The sequence below is a fragment of the Episyrphus balteatus genome, chromosome 1 (assembly GCF_945859705.1).
Source record: "Episyrphus balteatus chromosome 1, idEpiBalt1.1, whole genome shotgun sequence".
NCBI lineage: Eukaryota > Metazoa > Arthropoda > Insecta > Diptera > Syrphidae > Episyrphus > Episyrphus balteatus.
In genome coordinates this window covers 33,838,005-33,861,841 of record NC_079134.1, presented here as the reverse complement: position 1 = coordinate 33,861,841, position 23,837 = coordinate 33,838,005, and the positions used below count along the sequence as shown (strand labels likewise).

General features: G+C 29.8%; 1 protein-coding gene across 2 annotated transcripts in view; it reads left to right on the top strand.

Moving 5' to 3' along the window:
- The first annotated feature begins 8,796 nt into the window (after positions 1-8,796).
- Positions 8,797-23,837, top strand: part of LOC129921281 (transient receptor potential-gamma protein) — a 40,407-nt gene continuing 25,366 nt past the window's right edge. For both annotated transcript variants that reach the window (XM_056003031.1, XM_056003030.1), the window contains exons 1-2: positions 8,797-8,901; positions 21,318-21,357. The gene's annotated coding sequence lies outside the window, so the exon portion shown is untranslated. The remainder of the gene's footprint in view (positions 8,902-21,317; positions 21,358-23,837) is intronic.

Sequence of the window (23,837 nt, the reverse complement as noted above, 5' to 3'; positions counted from 1 at the left end):
AATTGATTTTCTCTTTTTTTCTGAATTAGAACTGTCATTGAGTGCCAAACGAACAGTTTCAGAATCGTTCGGATGTCAGCTATTACATGAAGCCTCAAGAGGCTTGACTCTTTTTTCGAATTTTCTTTTGATAATCATTCTGTGAGGCGCGTACTATTACACGATGCCTCTTGAGTCAAAGACTCAAATTTGACATTTCTCTTTTGATTTAAGTATTGTTGTTGTTGTATTCCATCAAGAAGCAAAAAGAATGAAAGGGAATGTTGAAAAAAGAAAGAGTGGAAAAAGAAACGTCAAAAAAGAGTCTCCGAATTTTGGCCCACGACTCTCCGGTCGGATAATTTTTTGTTTGATCTTCTATCTCTTTTGCACTCATTAGTTTTGAAAAGAGGTGCGCCTCTTGAGGCTTCCCCAACTAACAATTTTGCTTCTATAAAGCTTTATAGATGCTAACGTGGCTTCTATAAAGCTTTGTAGAAGCAAAATTGTTTGTAGGGTCATGTAATAGCTGACGATGAACTCCGGACAGTCCCGGACAGCTATTAGAGGCACAGCAAGCTTATGATAAAACAAACTTTAAAAAGGCATACAGGGAATTCAAAGACATTTTTGAAGTTATACTTCTTATGGGACGGTGGGTATGAAAATTTGTTTTTTGACAAGAATGTCAAAGGGATTATGACGCGATCGCCATCTTCAAAACAATTGGGCAGCAGGGCTGTCGTTTCACCTTTAGAGTTGGTAGTACTTTAGTATTTAAAAATGCAGTACTGTAAAAAAAACACACAACACGTGGCAAGTTGCATATGTGGCATGTGGCAAGTAGCACTAGGCATGTGGTGTTCAGTATGCATAATGTGGCAAGTTGCATGTGGCAGGTAGCATGTGGCAAAATGCATGTGGCAAGTTTCATGTGTAAGTTGCCACAAAAAAAATGTTAATACTCATAAACAAAAGGAAAAGAAAACAGCATAGACTAAAACTAAACCTGTATTGATATAAAGGCCATAAGCTGAGATTGTTAAAAAAAACGCTGTTTGATTATTTTAATAATAATATAAAACAAAAACAATAAAAATTAAGAATATCAAATGAAATTCATTTAATGCACTGAGTGAGAAGTCTAACTTCCGTCGCGTGTACATGTGTACACACACTCTTTTTTCAACGCAATATTCCTTATTCCATAATGAAAATAAATAATCTTCACACCTACTATTTACTTCTTTATTTATTTCGATAATATTTTAACAACGGTAGATAATAGCAAACGAAAACAACACGTGATCCTTGAATCCTTCTTTCTATCGAAATCATTTTTATTGTACCAAAAATGTGTTCCTTTTTTGATAGGTATAGAAGAATTGGATACCTTCTATTTTTTGGAAGTCGTAATAAAAGACCAGGGTTAAGACCTTGCTCCGGTCGGAGCAAATTTGTTTCACTTTTGAGGGAAAAAAATAATCTACTCCAACTCCGATTTTTAAGAATTTACTCCACTTTTTCCACACAGAAAAATCGTTTTTTTGAACTAACTTTGCTTACCAGATTGGAATGTTTTAAATCGAAATTTTGTTTATTTTAGAATTGCAAACACATTTTTGAACCACCACTTGCATTAATGAGGCTAATAAAACAATATAAATTGGTCCAAGGTGAATTTATCAAAAATAGTTCTTTTTTATGAATTGAATTGACTTTAATTTAAGACTTAGGTAATTATTTTTTATTAAAAAAAAAGGGAATGATTTTTTTTTGTTTCAAATCTACTCCGGAAATTTTGCATTTGCTCCACTTTTTTTTCAAATTTGCTCCAAAACTTCATGACCGAGGTTCGAACCCTGTAAAAGACTTATTAAAAACTGAAAAGACTTGCATTTACTAAAAAAAAAAAAAACATCTCAATCTTATAGCCTGTTTTCACACAGCCCAAATGAGATAATTTTGCAAATAAAATCAGTTCAAATTCCGAATTAAATTTCGATGTGGCATTCGAAATGAGATAATTTAAAGATTATCTTATTTTGGCTCTAGTGTGAACACAGGCTATTTGCCTTTAGCTTTTTAAAATAAACCAAAACAAATTGCAAAAATTTTCACGTTTCTCCAGATCGAGTATACTTTGCCATAAGGCTATAATTCTTTGTTGGAAATTACTTTCATAAATTTCCATTTCAACCTGAATGTTAATCAAAACATGTTTCAGTTTTGATATTTTTGATTTTTATGTACATATGCAAGTATGTAACTACTTTCAGAAAAGCATTTTTTCTGTTCTAACTCCCATACTTTCGGAGATAAGATTCAGACTGTAAAATCATAACAAGAATATAAATGTTTTTAGAGCTACATAACTCTGTTGCTACTATTTTGAATAAAAGCTCCAGTAAAGAATTTTTTTCATTCTTCAATATGTATGTGTTTAATAAAAATTGAATAAAAAAAAAGTTCTTTCAACCCATAAATTAAATTAAATTATCATAAAAGCATTTTTGGTTGGTGCCAAAGTTGTTAAAATGTCCATTATAATAATTATTATCCTTAATGCTGCAACATTAAAAATAATTCATATTTTAACATACATGTCTTAAAACATGATTAAATCAAATATGACTCATGTCTTTATTTACAAAACTATTATTCTTAAGAATAAAAAAAAAAAAAAATAACAAAAAATCAATCTATCGATATAAAAATAATTAAGAAATGCATCAATCAAATTATGTGGTTTTAGTTTTGAAAACAACAGCATGTGGTTGCTAATTTTAAGATTTACAATAAAAGTTTATTATAGTCAATTCGATCTATCCAAGTGCTTATGTTATTAATTTGCTTATTATTGCATCTATTTATTCAAACATCCACCCAACAATAGTAAAGAGATGCAAACAACAACAAAGTTCAACTCTCAGCTCTTTAAAAATTTCATTCAGAATGTAGAAATTTGTAGCCTGCGCACAAGTGTATCCATATATCATTGATTGAAACTTTTGCACGGTACAATGCATTTGTTCTCCTCTTCAAAATTCAAGAATTCAATGGTAAGAGATGGAGAAATTCCAGAAGTATACTTATGCATGAGTGTATTTAGTGAGATTATTAATTTAATAAAATTTTAAAATTTACTGTGGCGTATACGTACTATTTTTTTTCTTAACATTTAGTTGATGTTTTTTTTTTCAATGTACATATTCGCTTTGATATTTCTTTTGCATTAAGCAATAAGTTCTTAGATCACTAATAATTGTAGTTTTTCAGAAAATGAGATTGAAGTTTGAGAAATGCATCCAAATCTATAAGTACAGGCATTAATAATAATTGATTGTTGAATGGCAAGTCGAATCTGAAATTATTTTCACAAAATTAATTGTTGAGAGCGAAAGATGTAAATAAAAAGAAACTTAGAAAAAAAGATACTAATTAATCAAAACGTATCTGTTTTATAGCTGTTTTGGGAATGGGTACCTTAATTTACTTACTAATTGTAATAATCTCCAAATGCTTCAAATTAAAATATTTTAGTTTATTTTTAATAATTTATTGATTTGCTTGAATCAGCTTTCAGATAAAAACCAAAACATATTTTTCAATAAATCTAAAATTAATTATACAAATATTGCTAAAGTAAATATTATTTTTTAAAGTATTTATTGAACAGGTCGCCACATTCCTTCTATATTTTTAAGTTTTAATATTAGCTTTGAATTTTCTGGATCTCTTTGTCTATCATTTTCTACGTAGGATGATGTTTCTGGAACGGAATATGATTCATTAGTATCTTCTTTTTCTGTCTGTAACTCATGAAGTTCTTCAGGTATTTTCTTAACGTGATTGATGTTTCTTCTACACACTTTTCCATTTGCATCTCTTACTACCACTTCATTGGATGTACGGTCCACAACTTCGTATTCTGTTAGTTCAAATGCTGTCGAAAGTTTATTTTGGGGAACTTCATTGCGAACCAGAACCTTGTCTCCAACTTTAATGTCACTAACTTTTGCACATCGTCTTCTGTGTTTCCCCAGTATAATTGCTGTTTGACAAAGAACCTTCCAATCTGATTCCCCAATCAAATTATATCTTGACCCTGAATCAATGAGCATGGATATCTTTACACCACCTATAAAGCAATCAATGAATTCATTCATATCTTCATGTTCCTTGTTTGTGACTTGGAAACAATCGGAGTGTAAGGATTTTTGTACATTAAGGTCTTTGCAATTCAAGTTTTCTTCTACAAATCGAATTTTTGATGGTTCAAATCGGCGGCGCTTAAAGGTTGAATTTTCTACAAAAGTATTCTTTCTTGTTTCTATTTTCGTTTGACATTTCCTGGCAAAATGACCTAGAGCCCCACATCTATTGCATTTCGAGTTCTTTGCTGGGCAATTTTTGCTATCCGCTAAATGATCTGTTCTACCACATCTAAAACACTCTCTTTTCTTTTCGCTATTTTTGTCAATTGTAGAAGAAATCTTATTTATAGCACTAGCTGAAGTTGAAGGAATCATAATTTCGATCTGGAATTTAATTTGTTCATGAATTTGACACATCTCAACCAGTGATACCACTTTACTTCAATTGAAGTAGATCTACTTCTTTTTTTCAAAAAAAATTTAAATCTACTTCCTACTTCGCACCATCACAAAAATATCGAAATCTACTTCATTTTAAAATATCTGTTATAATCTACTTCAAATGATCAAAATATGAGCCAAATCTACTCCTTTTTTCAGAAAACCAAATATTTGACTAAAAATTGTTATAAAATAATGTATAGAAATGTGTTTGTACCGAAAATATGGGGTTTGAAAGAATTAAAATTTTTGGTTTTAGTTGTTTTTGCTAATTAAATTATTTAACTTAAATACCTACATTTAATAGAATTATTTTTTTTATGTAGATTTGTATAAAAAAAAGAATATTTTGAAATCTACTTCGATTTTTCTCAATTTACTTCCATTTTTTCTTCAAATCTACCTCGACTTTTTTTCTGCAAGTGGTAACGCTGATCTCAACAATGTTATCCAGTGAATATTCTTTTTCAAGTAGTCGTTTTCTAAGTTCACCAGGAGCCCACACATCGATGAGTTTATCCTTAACATTTATATCTAATTTCTCCTGCTTTGTCGCACCGAATGAGCATTTGGCGGCTTGATGTCTAATTCTAATTAAAAATTTGTTTAGGCTTTCATCTTCTTCTGGTTTAAGTGTTCTAAATAAATGCTGTTCAAAAGTAGAATTTCTTCTTGGCGAAAAATATTTGTTTAATTTCGACACCAAAACGCCAAACACGTCTCCACCAGTTGGACAATCAAGCGCACCAGGAATGTTATAAATTACCTCTTGTAGTTGTGGTCCTCCTAGATGAAGAAGTTTGTTTTTCTTTTTGTTGACGTTCTTTATTTCTTCCGATTCTAGGTACAAAGAGAAAGACCTAAACCATTTTTCCCATTCAATGCGAACTAACGACTTGTCAATTGTGTCGCAAAGGAATGGCTTTATACCCGTTTCTCCCATTTTTTTTTTTTATTATTTGTTAATTTAATTTCTTTCCTTCTTTTATTTCTTTAGCTCTGTTATTAATAAGCTGTAAATATCGAACTTTAAAAAAAAATCATACCAATTTTTTTTTATTATTTACCAATATATATACAGATCAGATATAATATATACTCTTATATATTTTTACGCCCAAATCTTATTTCCTCTTGTATCACCTTTTTTACAAGGAACTTCCCAATTCTTTTATTACTCTTGTATAAACTTTTTTACAAGGAACGCTTCAAACCTCGTTATCCTCTTTCTGTAGGGAATATTATTTAATTACTTCTTTTATCTTTGTACAATTTTTTTTTTTAACAAATTTGGGCGAATTGAATCACCACCCCTTATATTTTTCATATGTACAATTACATAAGGTCATTTTTAACTCGTCGCCAATGTAATAATCTCCAAATGCTTCAAATTAAAATATTTTAGTTTATTTTTAATAATTTATTGATTTGCTTGAATCAGCTTTCAGATAAAAACAAAAACATATTTTTCAATAAATCTAAAATTAATTATACAAATATTGCTAAAGTAAATATTATTTTTTAAAGTATTTAATGAACAGGTCGCCACACTAATGATTTTCAATTTAAAGACCGTGTTGCAAACTAATGCCTTTCAATGTAATTATGAAAAAGAAAAACTGGGGTTTTATTTCATTTTTCCAAAAAAAGTTCAAAACAAGTTGAGGGGTCTTATTTCATTGGTGCTGTTTTTCATTTCGATGGGGCAATATTTCATTGGTAACATTGTTTCATTATGAAAAAATATCCCCATTCTGGGGCCTTATTTAATTTTTTTCTTTTGGGGCCTTATTTCCTCGGGCCTAATTTCGCTTAGCCGATCTTCATGATATAATGGATTGCAGAGGTCCAGCACTTCTGCTTTATACATGCTTCTATAAAGCTTTATAGAAGCAAAATTGTTTGTTGGGAGGTGGTCATTTTAATTTCTGTGTTTTTGGGGCGCAAATCCTATTAGGTACGCAAAGCGTGATAAACAAAATCAAAGGCAAAGTGGAAGCCAGAAGAACATCAGACTACTGGACAAAACTTGGGACATTTAACCAGGGATGTTTAAATTTTCACGTCCTGCATTAGTTAAAGTAGAAGAATAATATCAAAATCAGGTACCAATAAAATAGTGTCATAAAGAGATTTTCTCCAATGAGCAAGAAAACATTATTCTGGGAAGCAAAAATGCACTAAGTTAAAGACTTTCTGAAATGCAACAGGGCGAAATTAAAGTTTATGGAAGTAAAATGAAGTCTTTGTGGAAAACTTTACTTCTATATTGTCAAGAAAAAAGTGTCTTGTATTCCATAAATCAATCTATCCACTATTCATCATCACAACTTAAAAAGTCCTTGAGCGAATTAAGGAGCTTAGCCAAAAACTGAGAAGCATCGGGAATATCGATTGCTAAGAATAAACAAAAGTTTTTTATTTGTTGCTTTACAGAGAACATTTTTTTTTCTAAAAGTGTACATTTTTAACCCTTCAACAATTAAGGATTTATAATAATAAATAAAAGTTATCGCTTGTTGTTGTTTAGAGCATAAAATGTTTACTCAGTAAAATACTGAGTACCAATAAAACATGACTTATATCTGAATTAAGGGGTTACATCTAGTGCTTTCTATTAAATAAATACATACAATAAATGGACATTATAGCGAATTTAATGTATTTTAATTCGGAATGTATTTACAAAATATTGAGATCCGTTATTTTTATAGTAGATCTCCTAGAGGACTTCCACAAAAAAGTGTCTGTCTGGAAGATATCTCTGATCCAAATTATTTAAAATAAGAAAAACCAAAAAATTCTTTTTATAGAATACAGATGAATACAGGTCATGAACGAAGGAATAGTCAAAATTTTGATTTTTGACAAAATGGCGGCTTTTTTACCAAGAAAATTTTCCTTCGCCGTTTCGAGAAAAACGCATTTAAAAATTGTGGAAACCACATTAACTAAGTTAAAACGTCTTCATAAATACGCTAAATTCTCCGTAACTAATTTCCGTATCAATGTGAAATTTTTGGACAGTGTACTTATTCTTATATGTTCATTCAAAATATGCAAAAAAAAATATTTGATTTTTTTCAAAACTACAAGTAGATTAATAATATTAAAGATCTCACAGAAAAAAAAATCTAACAGATATACTCTCTAATACCCATACTAGAAAACAACATAGGCTTTCCCAAGTCCCAAACTCATATATCAATAATCCCACATGGATTTTTTTCTACCCCCTTTAAGATGTTTTGCCGGCAAAACAAAAAATGTCACCGCACCCTGGAGGGATTGTATATCAATACACCAAACCATTTCTCCCATTTTAGTTGGAATTGGTAACTGTTTGGGTTCGGTAGCACATACAATCCCCTCAAAAAAAAGAAAAGTCTCGATTATTTACACCGCAATTATTATTGTCATCGAAAAGTAATTTGTAATTGAAAATAAAATTTAGTGAAAATTAAAAAATATAGTTTTTCAATGAACCGCTCCTGTGTGCTTCCTATAGTGCCATGCTTAAAAACTTACAAAAGAGCTCATTCGAAGAGAACTCTCTGCAAAAAAGTGCACAATATGATGCACATGCACTCGTCTAACTCAACTATGTTCTCGTAATTCCAAAATAGCTGGCAAGAGGAGTCGTTCTCTGTGCAAGTAAATGCTCGACAATCCTCCTGCTAGCAATTCAGTTGTAGTTTCTCTCTAAGCCCGAACGGTCTATAAAATCTCCTGGATATCCTTATCACGCGAGTGCAACAACCCCCCCTTTTATAGAGCAAAAAACCACAAAAAAAAAGACCAAAGATCCAAATGTTTTCTGTGCTCCCCAAAAATATATCAAAAATTGTGTACTAGTGTGGTTCATACCCTCCCTTATCCAATTCATCAGATCTAAATCACCGTGTTTTTTTATATTTTCTTAAATTGAAACAGAAGTAAAAGTAAAAAATAAAAGAAAGTAGGCTCTAACTGCTTTCACCCTTAAGAAGTGGAACACCCTTCAAACCACCACTGCCATTACCGCGACTTAACTACGACGACGACGACGACTGCCCTTAGCAGCATTCTCTTTGGTGGGCAATAAACTTTAATTGCCTGCAGTTTTGTAATACAGAAAAAAATTATATTCTTGTGTCCCACATTTTTACCTTCCGCTTGTTGTGTTTTTTTCTTTTTTTTTTTTTTCTTTTCTTTAATTTGAGGGAAAAAAAAGACTTGAGAAACCACCCTAATACCATCGACAACCCATTCGTCCATTGCACTGGAGGTGCTAAGGCAACAATCTAGATCAATAGCAGCTCTTCGAAGGAAATCCCATCTCAAGGTAAGCAACCAACACAGCCCCTGTTGTTAGCCCCTCCTGTACAACATCAATACAGCATCCGCTCTTTGACATTTCCGTTTTTTGGTTCCGTCATTTCGTGGGTGATGTATAGTCGTGACTCGTGAGTAGTCAAGGTGAGCTTATAAGAGTGGTTTTGCTGTAGCCGCGCCGAGCCGCCGTTTTTTAGGGGTGGCTTTCATCATCAGGTGAACAGACTTTACGTGTTTACGGGTTTGTCGGTTGGGTGGGTGGGTTTGGATGTGTGTATGCGAGTGACATTTTTACATTTGACTGCTTGACTGGCGATATGGCTGGATATGAGTAGTGTGCTGCACATTTAATGCAATTTCAAAGAGGTGCCAAGCTAAGGGATGGATGATGTTTAAATTTCTTTGAAATAGAAAAGTAAGTGTGGAGGTGTGGGGGGTGGAAGGTATTTTTTTTTTTTTTTTTCTAAGCATTTAATAAGTAGAAGGACAAACAAGGAGGCATCAAACTGATGGTTGGTTGCTGGGTCCATTAATTCAAGGGCGGTTCACACCATACGATTCTATATGAAAAGCCAGAGAGGTGGAAATTTTTAAAATTTGTGTTTTGTGTTCAAGGCGAAACCATCATATCATATAGATAGAGAGACGTCAAAGTGTGAGAAAATGTTATATTTCGAATGGAAATGACAGGTGGATAGTGTTTGGTATATGGAAATGAAAAATGAATGTTGTGGTTTTTGTGTATACATACTCGTTTATTCGAAATGGAATTGGGGCAGTTTCTCTTTATAATGAAATTAAAATTAAATGCCGGTTTTTGACACTTGCACAAATTTGTATATAAAGATTTTTTTGGATTTGAATAGAATGAAGAAATGCAGTTTTTGTGAAAAATTATACTTTTAATTTAAATTTTGTATACTTATAGAGAAATAGTATCAAAAAAAAAAAAAATCTGCGGTATTTGTTTATTGATGCACGAATTCTACGATGCATAGAAAATTATACGATCATGTTCTGGTTATGGGGCTATTGTGTATACTATACATAATCTTTTTCTATTGTGTGTATTAAAACTTTTTAAGTTTTTGGTTGCGATGATAAATACAATTAAATAGAAAATATCTTATAGAATTTTTTTTTACTCAAAGGAAATTAGATAAAAAACTTAAAGGAAAGAATATTTCGAGGAATTGTAGATTGTATACCTACATTGTAAACAAAAGCATGATTTTGTACTTTATCACCTGATTTTTAAATGTTTGTGTTGGAGTACCTATATTGTATTTAGGATGTATGTACATATATGGTTTCATTTTCATCTTGCAAAAGCCAAAATATGCAAAAATTATAAATCTTATTATTATCATAAATAATTCAAAAACTCGAAATCTTTGCAGAAGTTAATTTTAGTTTTTTTAAAACCACCTTGTTTGTTTTTACTTGACAATTTTGGTGTAGGTACCTATATTTTCGTTAAAGATTCGTTATTTTTGCACCTGTCATACATCTTGATTTAGAACTTCCTCCTTAACGATTTAACCGATTTCAACGGAAATTTTAATAATAATATATACAGAATTATTGATTTCATTAAAATGTATTTAAATATTTAATAAAAAATCAATTTTTGAAAATTGATCGCTGATTTTTTTTAAATAAATGGTCATACAGCTGCGAGCAAAATAAAATGCACGACTGGGGCCGCACGTACTTGCTCTTGCAGTTCAAAGCACTTTTATGTTAGCTTACTTGTAGGTTATTAGAGCTGCCTCTATATACATTTTTAAGAAATTTGGTTGATGTAGGGGAAGAGCCGGCATGGAGGCCAAATGTTAGTTAAATAAAATTTTTTTTTATTTTACTTGACTTTTTTGAGAAAAACTAAAAACGCAGTTTTACTGCAATTACTTTGAATTTTACGTATGCAAAATTTTATCAAAATCCTTAAAGCCATTTTTGAGAAAATGGCAATAACTTCATAATGATGTACGGGAAGAGCCGACATCCGCGATTTAAAAAAATGTAAAGACCATATTTCCACTATCCGTATTTTTTGAGAAAAAATAAAAACGCAGTTATGTTAGAACTATATACAGCATTACGTGTGCTAAATTTAATCGAAATCGTTAGAGCCATTTTCGAGAAAATTGCAATAACTCTAAAATTTTGTATGGGAGGTATACGTTCTAAGCGAGATATTAAAAAACAAAAAAAACCAACCTTGGAAATTACGAAAAAAACATCCATACCAAATTTCAAGAAAATCCGTCCACTCGTTTAGGCTGTAGCTACTTTGTACAGATGGACGCACGGACGCACCGACGCACAGACCGACGGACGTCATGACGAAACCCACTTTTTTGGGCTTCTCCATCATCGTAATGTTAGTTTTGATTAAAACCTCGAATTTTTTTTTTACATGAAACCAATACTTGCCCTATTGAGCAAGTAAAAATAGCAGTGCTTTGAAGAATATTTTAAATAAAGCTTTAAACATTAAAAAAGCTTTGATTTTGGAAATTTTTTTAAGTAAAACTCCTTAAGTTTCATTAAAATTAAATTTTTAGTAAGAATGGAATTTAATTTATTTCTAATAAGCTGAAAAATAATCCAAAAACAAAATAAACATCAAATTAAAGCGAGCAAAATATTAGCAGTGATTTTGTTTTTCTATTAAATTTAAATAAAACAAGGACGAAAAAAGTTCAATTCAACGGTATTTTATTAGAGAAAAGGTAGTATTTGCTCCCTTGACCGTTATTTTTAACTACCGCTTCGCAACGACCTTCCATTAAGTCGTAAAGTCCCTGAGATCTTTCAGGTGTTAAAGATCACCAAAACCCGCTCAACAACGGTTCATAACTCCCGTTATTTAAAGTTTTGGCTTAAGACACATCTCCTTTTATATCCCCCCAAAGTTTCTAGAAGGGATTGAGGTCTGAAGGACTGAGCGGGTCACTTAATGACCTCAATCTTAGTATCTTTAAACCATTGCCTGGCTGCCCTGTCGGTGTGTTTTGGGTTATTATCCTGTTGGAAGACGCATTTAAGCTTTATTTGGTGTCGGCGTAATAGAAGCATAATATTTTGCAAGCTGGTTAATTATAGTTTTGATCCAAGATATTAGGCCAAGTCCATAGTACCAGAAGAATCCTTAAAAACGCTTATAAATGGAGTTCTATTAATGGTATCGCCAAGATAAAGGTCTTAAAATTTAAGAAAAATCATAAGGATTCAGGTTCTGTAATTCAAGAAGTTGAGTCCTTAAAAAAAACTTAAAATATGGATGCTGAATACAAGGTAACCATTTTTCAAAACCTAAAACCTTTAAGAAGGGCAAATGTGTCTAAGTTGCACCTAGTTGCACTTTTTTTTTACAGATTCAATTAGATAAGAGTTTAACATTAAGAAAACATTAAATTTTATCACACAATAATGTGAAATTGTATAACTTATCTACTTACCAACACAGAAATTTACTTTTTTTACGATTAATTTATATTAAGATTCAACATATCACGTTTTTATTTATAAAGTAATACAACATTTAGATACAACATCTAGTAGACAGTTTCGTATCTCCTTATCAATATTCCATACAAACTTTTTTCTACATGCATTTAAAAAAAGTACTTACTTAAGCACAGTCGCTAAATTACAAAAAAAAAAATTAATTTTATCTTTGGGCTGAAAACTTTGAACTCAAGACCGCTGCTGTTAGTCACCTGAAGTGATAATCAATTTTAAAACTATAAGAAAATGCAAAGCAAGTTATCTAATTTTAGAAGGATGTTGATTTTTTACTTTTGGATCAGTTTAAAATTTCGTGTTTTGTCCGCCTAAATTGAGTAAATACCCCTATGTGCGATGTAGAATTGAAAAATTTGGTACTAAAAATGCATTTTTAGTTTGTTTTTTTATTATTTAATTTATATAAAGACTAAAAAGGGTGATGCCATGATATATACAAAATTGGATCCCATGCGTTACAAACGATGCATTTTTCTTGTCAGAAGATTGCAAAAATTACAAAACAATCGGTTTTTGATGTCGAAATAACCACATGAAGGATAAAGATGAATAAAAAAATCATAATAAGTACCATAAAGACAAATATTTGAGTCTCCGGCTCTTCATTTGCGACATGCACCCCGCCAGATGTCTTTGAAATTCTAAAATGCATTTTTCAAAAAATAAATCGATTTTTTTTTTCATACTTAAAGAATAAGGAATATGTATGTTATGTTACCATATAACAGTTATTCTACTTTCAATATTCTTTTATTTTTTTTTATAAAAAATATTCAACTTTTAACCAGTTATGCATTTTTTTTTAACTAAAAGCCCTAAGGTACTCAATGCCGTCTTTACCATAAGGGCACACGGGGCCCGTGCCCAGGGCCCCCATTCTCAGGGGGGCCCCGAAGGAACGAATATTATATTCTCAAAACATTTTTGTCGGTCAGACCATCTACCAAAAATTTTTAGTTTTTATATGGCAACCAAACAATCAAATAAATTTTTTTCTACACCTATACGGAAAATATATGTTTTAAAAAAGAAAACCAACTATGTGGCGTTGTATGCGCCAATTTTCAAAAAAAAAATAAGACAATAATATTTTCAAAAAACAAGAAAAATACCTTTTTTTTCCACTGTAGGTAAGATTATTTATTATTTATTAATAAAAACAACGAATTCTCTTCCATTATCTTTTTCCTTAAATAATAATTTCGTTTGAAGTTTGCAAAACTGTCAAATTTGTAGTGCGTGTTAAAATCAGTGTAAAAATATGTGTAGATTCGTATTAAAAGACAAAAAAGAATCAATTCATCGGCAAAAAACATCAATACTTTTTCCGTTGTAAAACGTTTGAGAAAAAACTATTGCCGGCTCGTCGACGGTACATCAATGTTTTGGTTCAATGGAAAACGCCATGGTACAATGGTTTTAATTTGAATTGCGAATTGCTCTCGTATTTGAAGATTGACACATAAGATTCATTAAATAACTTTTAAAAAAATTGTTTTTCAAAAAAAAAAATTAATTAAAATCGGTTGTGTCGTTTTCATTAAGAAATCAGTTCTATGGCAAGTAGGTACCGTTAATAACAGTCCAAAAAATATGTTTCTTCTTTCAAAAGTGCGGCCTTATTTGCAGCAAAAGATATTTTTTTTTCAAAGCAAAATCGTTATCCGTTTTTGAGAAAATTGCAATATCTCGAAAACTTTATAATGGAGATATCCGCTGAAAAAGAGACATTTAAACAAAAAGGCAAAAAAAAAAACGGCTCTTGAAAATTACGTAGAAATCGTCTGGTCCGAGTTTTTAGCAAATTTATCAATCCGTTTGAGCTCTTTTTTCCAATTCTTCAAACTAAAACTTATAACGGATACAATTATTGGCAGTGGCAACGATTGATGTCTCGATGCACGTATTATTGGCACCCCCTGTCAATAATAAAGACACTAGATAGGTACTTTATATGAAACGATATATTGGCACCTCTTTTTAACCATAACCATTGCCTTTAAGCCAACAATTGTACTAATTTTACTTTCCAAAAGGGCCCCAAATTCTTGTGTGCCCAAGGGCCCCAGGATAGTTAAAGACGGCCCTTAGGTACTTATACTCAAACGAGCTAATTATTATCCACCTTTTGTTTCTTTTATTTTTTTAGCCTAAGAACACGAATTAACGAGACAAACGATATGACGAAATAATCAAATTCGAAGTGAACAATTGAAACTAAAAAGTATTCGGACTGTAATTGGACAGCGATTCCATACAAATAAAGATTTCGGAGAAAAGTTATTACGATTAATCTATCATTTCTTGCAGTTGGATAAGTTCAAGTTCTGACCTTCGAAAACACTTCATTGATACAGATGATTTATCTAAGATAAAACTGCTGACCACAGCACAGTGACTTATAGCAGTAATTTGACAACTTAAGCTACTTCTACAATATTTCTTTCCAACATATAACCCAATTACCTTCTCGGTTTTGGAAAGGAAGAGCGTGCTTAAAACTGCATTTTTTAAATATTCAGGGTGCTCTCCCTGGAGTCATAGTTTCATCATATAACTTCCAAACAGTACATTTGTTTAGTTATTAAACCCACATTTTTTGTGAACACTACAGTGTTCAGTGAATCTTAATATAGTTGGAATTGTTCGTTTTTGAAGTTTTTCGTTGTTAAAAATTTCGTTTAACTCAAAATTGAATTGTACGCTTTTATTATTTGTTTATTAGTGGAGTAACTAAAGCTCAAAAATTGGCAATATTAGGGAACCCGGCCGAACAGCTTGGATTTTGATGATCTTTTTTTTCAAACGTCGATAATTAAAAATACTTTAAAGTCTATAGATTAAAAACTGCCGGTGTTGCCGTTTTGATTTTTTAAATTTAATTGAAGATTTTTGTGAACAAAACCAAATTTTTTTCAAAAATTTTTCTTAAATTTCATAAATTAATTGATGCCAAAAGATTGTCTAGGAAATTCAAGGAAAAAAAATATATGGGAGTGAGGGACAATCTTCCATAGTTCAAGCGATAGAAGCAATTTTCTTATTAATTGACTTCAAACACAAAAAAAAATATTTGAACACAACGGCAACACCTACAATATTCAAATAAACATTTTTTAAAAGCTAGAAGCTTAGTCATATATGTAAAATTAAAATTAAGTTAATTGAATGAACGGCTTTTGAAAGAATGGTAATTGAACTCAGATTTTTGAAAAAAAAAATTATTGAAAAAATTTTAACATGTCGTTTTTTAAACTTGGTAGTAATATAAAATGCATTTATTTTCAAATTTTTTTGGCCGCATTTATTATGGTTTCAAATTATAAAAGGAAATGTCAATATGTATTACGGTTTATGAAAAAAATTAAAAAGTATTTCATTTTCGAAGAACTTTTTTTAATAAAAGTTTTGAAAAAAAATGTAACTTATTTTTTTTTTAAAGTTCAACATCTAAACATAAAATTATTTTTTATTCATTTAATAACCCTTACTGTTGAAAATTAAATAGCAAAAATTTAAAATTCCTATTTACCAAAGTCTTTGAGAAAATTAATTATTTCAATGCAAAAATTCAGTTTTAATAAAAAAAAACCATTGAAATTGAAGTAATTTTTAATTTTTTTTTTTCAAAAGTGTGATATATTTGACCTTTTTTGCTTCGAAATTCAACTGATAATATTTATGGCCAAAATTTTTTTTTAAATAAATTCATATTTTATTAGAAAAAGTTTGGAAAAAAGTCATTTTAAATTTTTCTAATAACATTTTTTTTTTTTAATTCTGAGTTTGAGGACCATTTTTTCAAAAAGTCTTGATTAAATTTAGTGGATTTAAATTTAAGAGATAAGAATGAGCTTCTGGCTTTTTAAAAATGTATTTTAAAATATTGTAGGTGTTGCCGTTGTTTTCAAAATATTTTTTTTTGTGTTTGAGGTCAGAATGTTAGAAAATTGCATTTATCGCTTAAACGATGGAAGATTGTCCCTTACTGCCTTTTATATATTTTCCTTAAATTACCTAGAGAATCTTTTGCTATCATTTGTTTTATGAAATTTAAGCTAAAAAAATGGTTTTGTTAAAAAAAATTTAATTTTAATTTTAAAAAACAATACGGCAACACCGGCAATTTTTAATCTATAAACTTTAAAGTATTTTTAATTACCTATGTTTGAAAAAAAAAATCGTCAAAATCAGAGCTGTTCGGCCGGGTTTCCTAATAATTAGCTTTAGTTACTCTACTATATAACCAATAACCAAATAAGCTTAAGTAAATAATCGAGGTCAAAGTCTTCAAGCAATCAAAGGATATAAGCATTTCCAAAGCGGCAAACAAATATTTATAGCTTTTATAGATTCATCAATAAAAACCACTCAGATTTTTGCCTTATCACAAGAGGGTCTCTGAATCGATTACAAATTGTTTTAACTATAAAAACGGAACTGTTATCTAAATGGAATATGGCACACATTAGTTACTTTTATTTATTTATACATATTTTTTTGTTTTTTGATTAAAAATTATGTATAGCTATGCATAATATTATACTAACCGGTACACCAGTAGATGTGTCAAAAACAAAAATATGGATAGGTTAAGTTAGCTGTTTGTTCCGGTATAACACGCAAAAGCTCCATATATTTTTAGAAGTATTTCCAGGAAAAAAAAGGGGATAACAAAGCTTAGAATATACATAATTCAATTAGGGAGCTTATAGAATCATTCGGTGCGTGGGTGTTAAAGCAGGAATTTGTTCAAACAAAATACAATCAATGAATGTTTGGTTAAAAAAAAAAAAAAAATGTGTATATCAAAGGGATCTTAGATTCCAAGGGCTTAGCGTCATGGGTGGTGGTGAGGTGGTTGGTGTCATTTGACAATATTTTGTTTTATGACCGGGAGTGTTTTTTGTTTCATTTTGTTTGACTGATGTTTTTTTTTAAGGGGATTGTGATGCATATTATGGTATACTTATCTATATAACTTATACAACAGGGTGTTCCAAAACAATCACCCTAAATGATCTAGGTCAGTAATTCATTAGGTACATTGGCCAACAATTTTCAACTTTTAAAAATGTTCTAGAAAGATTTATATCAAATTCTATGGATTTACATAGGTTCAGTTAGTCCATTTTATTCACTATTTCTCAAATTGAAGCAAGTTTTGAAGTTGGCTAAATTTTGGAGTTGTCTTCAAATCGACAGTTGAAGCTCAAGTTGAAAACTTGTTTTATTCGATTATTTCTTTCTCAACTCCTCATTTTTTAGTTCTAATGTTGATTAACTCTCGGTTTGCAAAATATCCTTGGGATATTTGTGAATATTAAAAAAAAATACTGTCAGTTACAAAATGTTATTTAGAAGTTTTTCTGTCATTGAAATCAAAAATTCTCAAGTTTTGTACTTTTTTTGGTAATAATAATAACCCAGAATGAATTTAAAATGTTTTATATTTCAGCGACCAATTGCACTAAGCAAAAATATGTTTAAAGAGACATAACACATAAAAAAAAAAACAACAGAAACCATGGCACCAAAAAAAAAAACTAATTTTAATAATGCAATTCTCTTCTTTTCTCAATTAGTTTTCCTTATAATAAACAAATATGACCAAAAAATTAGAACATTTTTTGTTGTTTTTGTCATCACAGAATTTCGTTTTGAAAAATGACATTCACCAACAAAAAAATGACATTTCGAAAGAAAATCTCAAGTTTGATAAGCAAACCTTATTTCCGGAGTTGAAAAAATCTTAAGTTGAAAAACTCTAGATTTGAAAATCTTAAGTCAAAAACGTCAACTTTGAGTGAATTAAAATGATTTCTCAAGTTGAAAATAAAAATCTTCTTGTGCTTAGTAAGACTTATTTTTCTTAATTTTGGGGCTGTTTATAGTAATTTTAAATTAATGCTTGTTTTAGATATTTTAAAATTCAAAAATGTAAATTTAAAAATGTTAGTTTTAAAATTTAAAAATGTTAATTTTAAAATATTAAAAAACATTTTCCAGAAAAGTTTATGCCAAACCTAAAGTATTTGGGTTCAGTAAGCCTAAAAATTACATTGGTTTCTCTCTCTACTTAAAGGAGAATGGGCAAGTTTGTATGAAACGTGGACTTTACGCGGCCAGGAATGAATTTGTTATTTTTTGATGTAATTAAGGTTTACATATATTGTGCAGAAGTTTTATCCCTGTGACGTATTTCAATAACGGATAAAATGCATTTTTGCATTTAACACTTTATATATGTCTCAAAGTTAAAACTCAATTGTGTATTTTAAGTGCCAAATATTATTTTCTGTCATTTTCCCTGAGTCTGAAGACCTTTATCTTGAATATCCAACCACTAGAACCCAAACTATAAGCATTTTAAAACAACAAATTCAAGCCTATTTTTAGAGTTTTGTTGTTCAATTTTTTGTTACTTTGAATTGTTTGAAAACTTTCGAACCTGAAATGGTTGTCTTAAAAATCTTATATTATGAGTTCTATTGGTCGGATTTTCAAGATTAATGTCTTCATGCTCAGGGAAAATGACAGAGCATCATATTTTATATTCCATATAAAAATATAAATCAGTTTTTCCTTCATACATTGAACAATGCATTAACAATACTAATACTGCATTATCTTGCATTCTTAACGCAATACAGCGAAACGTCCATAGTAAAAGTTTTTCCTGGGCTATAATTCTTTCATTTGATACCAATTTTATTGATGGCCGCTCAACGTCCAAAATGCCCATTCTCCTTTTTGAAATATTTTCAATTTTTAGATTTTTGGGGGTGATTTCGTTCTATTTTTTTTAGTTTGTCTTTCCACATGCGTTTTTAAAGTTTAACTGGAAATTTTTGGTTATCAAATGTAATGTTAGTAAAATAAAAACTTTAAGTAAAAAAAAATTGAAAAAACAAATTTTTGTATACATTTTTGACTATGAATAATTTCAAAACTATAAAGCTGCTATAGCAGAGTAACTAAAGCAAATTATTAGGGAACCCGGCCGAACAGCTCTGATTTTGACGATATTTTTTTTCAAACGTAGGTAATTAAAAATACTTTAAGGTCTATAGCTTAAAAATTGCCGGTGCGGTGTTGCCGTATTGTTTTTTTAAATTAAATTTTTTTTTAACAAAACCATTTTTTTTGCTTAAATTTCATAAAACAAATGATAGCAAAAGATTCTCTAGGTAATTTAAGGAAAATATATAAAAGGCAGTAAGGGACAATCTTCCATCGTTATAAATGCAATTTTCTAACATTCTGACCTCAAACACAAAAAAAATATTTTGAAAACAACGGCAACACCTACAATATTTTAAAATACATTTTTAAAAAGCCAGAAGCTCATTCTTATCTCTTAAATTTAAATCCACTAAATTTAATCAAGACTTTTTGAAAAAATGGTCCTCAAACTCAGAATAAAAAAAAAAATGTTATTAGAAAAATTTAAAATGACTTTTTTCCAAACTTTTTCTAATAAAATATGAATTTATTTAAAAAAAATTTTTGGCCATAAATATTATCAGTTGAATTTCGAAGCAAAAAAGGTAAAATATATCACACTTTTGAAAAAAAAATGAAAAATTACTTCAATTTCAATGGTTTTTTTTTATTAAAACTGAATTTTTGCATTGAAATAATTAATTTTCTCAAAGACTGTGGTAAATAGGAACTTTAAATTTTTGCTATTTAACTTTCAACAGTAAGGGTTATTAAATGAATAAAAAATAATTTTATGTTTAGATGTTGAACTTTAAAAAAAAAATAAGTTACATTTTTTTATTTAAAACTTTTATTAAAAAAAGTTCTTCGAAAATGAAATACTTTTTAATTTTTTTCATAAACCGTAATACATATTGACATTTCCTTTTATAATTTGAAATCATAATAAATGCGGCCAAAAAAATTTGAGAATAAATGCATTTTATATTACGACCAAGTTTAAAAAACGACATGTTAAAATTTTTTCAATAATTTTTTTTTTCAAAAATCTGAGTTCAATTACCATTCTTTAAAAATCCGTTCATTCAATTAACTTAATTTTAATTTTACACATATGACTAAGCTTCTAGCTTTTAAAAAATGTATATTTGACTATTGTAGGTGTTGCCGTTGTGGTCAAATATTTTTTTTGTGTTTGAAGTCAATTAATAAGAAAATTGCATCTACCGCTTGAACTATGGAAGATTGTCCCTCACTCCCATATATTTTTTTTCCTTAAATTTCCTAGACAATCTTTTGGCATCAATTAATTTATGAAATATAAGAAAAATTTTTTAAAAAAATTTGTTTTTGTTCACAAAAATCTTCAATTAAATTTAAAAAATCAAAACGGCAACACCGGCAATTTTTAATCTATAGACTTTAAAGTATTTTTAATTACCGACGTTTGAAAAAAAAGATCATCAAAATCTAAGCTGTTCGGCCGGGTTCGCTAATATTGCCAATTTTTGATCTTTAGTTACTCCACTACTAGAGAAAAACTAATTTTGTTTTTCGAAATCAGAAATGAGAAAAAAAAACTGTCTGGGAAATTTTTGTGTGTTGGGCTGTTTGGCAGTGATAAATTCAAAAAATGTGTCTTCTTTACTAATTTTTTGCGTTGTAGCGTTTTCAGTAAAAGAATTTAAAACACTTTTATATTTGGATATTTTCATAAGGGATATCTAACACAAACACATTCGTGAAGTCTGAAGTGCGTTCAGCAAAGTAATACATTTATTTTAAAAATGGAACACACAATGATACTAAAAATCATCATAAGTTCTTATTTAATTGATTGATAAACCACAACAGGATTTATTATGCATTATCAAACGAACAATATTTTCATGCAATACCTTATATGACCTACTATTCACTTTTGTTTTTATTTAATTTTTTTTTCAGTTGACGAAATGGGGCGACACCAAAGCAGCCGAAGAAGGAGGTAAGTTATGGTATTGTGCAGTACCTTTTTTTGAGCACAAAACATTCTCATTCAAACAATAAGCTTACCAATTGCAACTTATATCACGGTTGAGCATATTCTATATACACTCCTTCAACTAGTATGTATATCCTATGCCTTCATTGCTAATGTACAATATGCGAGCAAAAGCAAAGAAGTCAAAAGAAAAATATAGTCTCCTTGTAGCAATAAAAGAAAAAAAAATATAATCCAAAAAACCTCAAACAGACACGAAAAGGCACAGCAAACAACTTAAGCCTCCTCGTTGCCAGTCTTCGTGGGCAAAGAATAAAAACAAAAAAAAAAAAAAAATCAAAAAGAAATGTGAAAAAATCAAAACTTAAATTCTAGTCTACCATCAAGGACGAAAAGGAGAAATGTTATCTACCTGACTGGAGAACTAGTTCAAAACCTTTTCTTTTGCACTTTTCTTTCAAGTACACACTTTTTGTCGTTAGTTAGACGACGATGACTATGATAAACCACGACCACGATGACGGCAAATATGCAGAAAGGATATAAACGCGAATGGCGCATCTTCATTGGATTAAGTGGTAGCTTGGAGCCATGGACAAATATTTAATAGGTCGCGTCTCTATTACTTTATGCCTGGATGAGTCTTTGTAACGCTATGTTGTGGGGAATGAAGAATAAAGGCTTATTTGTTTACTTTTTCCAATTTAATTCCTTTTCATTTTAGAAAAATAGGAAAATAATAATTTCCACGGACATCGGGGTGTATGAGTAATTTTTTTTTTTTTTTTTTTCAATTCATTAATATTTGGAATTAGTTGATTAATTTGCTAGCCCAAGTTAGGAATAATATTATAGGTAGTGCAGGCTTATGGTCTATGGAAGAATAAAATCTTGCACTGGAATTTGACACCGAAAGCTGTTAAATTGTAAAAGCAATTCGTTTGTATGAAAATTTCATTTCTGTAAAGCTGTATTTTAATGAACTTAATATCCATAAAAAAGTTCCTTGCTAAATGGTTTCTTAGTTGCTTTCGAAAACTGCATACATAAACAATTTTGTAGAGCCTATTATTATTATATGCGTTTATGAGGGCTTAGTTAACGTACAGAATACACCCATACTACTTGTAATAAAAGTAATTGCTTTAACCTAACAAGTCAAGAAAAATAATAAATTAAAGAAACGTCTAACGGCCTTTATAGTATCTTCTTTTATAAATTGTATTCGAGGTCGGCAGCCATTGACCTAGTTTTGAATTGAATATTTGCTGCGCCCTCTACATCAACATCCGTACAACAAAAATGTACCTATGCCCACAAATGTGAACTCTCTGTGGCATCTCCATCTGTCACTGAAGGTCGCTCACCTTTTCATCTCACTCGTATGCATACTTTGTGGTAGAATATCCACCAACAATATATGAATCCTTTTATTATATATAGATTTGTGTGCAATGTGTTGAATACAGATAACATCCATGGTCATTTTTGTCGAAACTTAATCAAAAACTAGAACGCAATATTGTCGTTATATTGAATATATTGGTCATACACAGTTATACCTCTATATGAGTATGATTGTTAAAGTTTTTAACAAATTGTTGAATTTTCTGGTAAAAAACTTGTTTTTTAAAGTTTTGTCTTATAACAATTTCATATCCATAATGTAAATAACAGCCCCCACATAAAAGTGCTTGAAATGAGTAATAATATGCATAAAAAGATGATGATAAATAAATTATAACCTCCTTAAACACTTGAGAGTGGAAACAACCCTATAATTTTGATCCTTAGAGACATTTTTTTCGATTTCCTTATTGTTATGTCCCCTTTTTTTTATAGGTATATTTCTTTAGGTGCATTGGACTGTTGATGTTGGTTGTAGAGTAGAGAGTTGCATGTCATATAACTTTTGAAGCCCCAATGGTCAAGTGTTTTTATACAGTCAGTGAAATAGTAAAATATTCACTTTTTAAAAAATTAATTAAAGCAAAAGAGAAGTATTTCAGGACTTGTGTATGATGTAAACCTTGGTGATATATGATAAAAAATTTGTTGTAATAAAAACAAAAATGATTTAAGGTTTTATTACTTTTTCAAAAAAGAGGTTGTCTGTAAAGCTGGTTTACGGACGATGATTTACGTGATAACGTCGTAGGAAAACAGGTTGTGTGCTTTTAAAATGAGCCATTTGAAGCGTTTATTTATTTCAAACAATCATAATTTACAAGAAAAAGCTAAAAAAAATACCCTTTTTCTTTTCTCATTATATTAATTTTTTTTATTTTAAAAGCTCACAAAAAAAAATTATATCATTAAAAAGCCAAATATTTCTTCTAAATAATAAAACCATTTTTAAATTTTTACAATGAGCAAAAAGTATTAAAATAATTTATTGAAAACAATAATTTCTTATGAAAAAAGTGAAAAAATCACTTCACACAAAAACTCATTTTTTTGATACAACAACCTATAATAAATTT